Source organism: Hipposideros armiger, unplaced genomic scaffold, assembly GCF_001890085.2.
Source record: "Hipposideros armiger isolate ML-2016 unplaced genomic scaffold, ASM189008v1 scaffold_331, whole genome shotgun sequence".
NCBI classification, from domain to species: domain Eukaryota; kingdom Metazoa; phylum Chordata; class Mammalia; order Chiroptera; family Hipposideridae; genus Hipposideros; species Hipposideros armiger.
In genome coordinates, this window is record NW_017731681.1 from 1,290,828 (window position 1) to 1,292,026 (window position 1,199).

Here is a 1,199-nt window from a genome sequence, read left to right on the forward strand (position 1 = left end):
CTAGACTGAAGAACAAAACGACAGCAACTAGTCTCTTCCCCTTCCCCCAATTCCCCAGCACTGTTTCCATCCTCCGAATTCCCCAATAAAAAAAAAAAAAATTAAAAAAAAAAAAAAAAAAGAAATGTCCCTAATGGCTGTGGTCTCTACTGTGTTTGGAATGACGAACTTCTCAGTGGCCTTGTCCTTGGGCACGCATCCGGAGCAGTTGGTGCAACAAATGGACTGCACGTGGCCACAGCCCTTTATGGCACGACCATTGATTGATCTTTTCTCAGTCATCTTGGAAGCGAGGACCTGGGAGAGGCAAGACATCATACCAAAATATACCAAAATATGAATAATGGAGATCTCTATAAAGGGTAAAATTGTGGGTAATTAAAATGGTCTTTTTGTTATTTTATTTAGGGAGAGTATAGGCTATATTTTATTTATTTTAAATGTATTTTTTCACTTACGTATGCAGTCCTTGCTTATGGTAATGTTCAAATGGTACAGAAATACGTAAACCCACAGAGGAAGTCCCCCGTATGCACTCCCAGCACTGTTAACATTCTGCATATATCCTAAAGGGTAAAACTTAAATTAAATCTTTATTTCTTTCATCATACTTTGTTATCTTTAAAAAACTAAGCACCTCAAATATATTCCATCTTTGTTTCCCATTACTATCACCTAACATTAACAATTTTATATTTACAAGGAAGAAAATGGTCTCTATTCTTTAAGTTTGAGGCAAAGAAGGTGTAATAATTTTTCCTGATTCCAAGAATTGAACCAGGAAAGAGTTTAAGAGATATAACTTCTGTATAACTATATTTATACTTATTTATAAATATAGAAAGTGGGTGGGGTCTACCTCTGGCACAGTCACCAACTTTCTGTGACCCCTCTCAGCTTTCTATACTCCATTATTTTATCATGAAAAATAAACAAACAAAAGTAATAATAAAACCTTTTACTGGGCAGCAGCATGGAGGGTGTTGTCCCACATGCCTGATCCCCCCTTCTTCCTGAGTATTAAACCTCTGTATTTTTAGCTGAGCACATGGTGACCCTCAGAATAGACTGTGTTTCCTTGCCTCCCTTATGAGATGTGGTCAGTGGAAAGTAAGCAAAATTTTTTTAAAGGGAAGGTTTTTTTTGTTTGTTTTTTTACCTTTTCTCTAGTTATTCCTTTCTAATGGCAGGATTGCGGA

General features: G+C 36.5%; 1 pseudogene; it reads right to left on the reverse strand.

Moving 5' to 3' along the window:
- LOC109392406 (40S ribosomal protein S26-like) overlaps positions 1 to 282 on the reverse strand; it is a 3,563-nt pseudogene extending 3,281 nt beyond the window's left edge.
- Between the last annotated feature and the right edge of the window lie 917 nt (positions 283 to 1,199).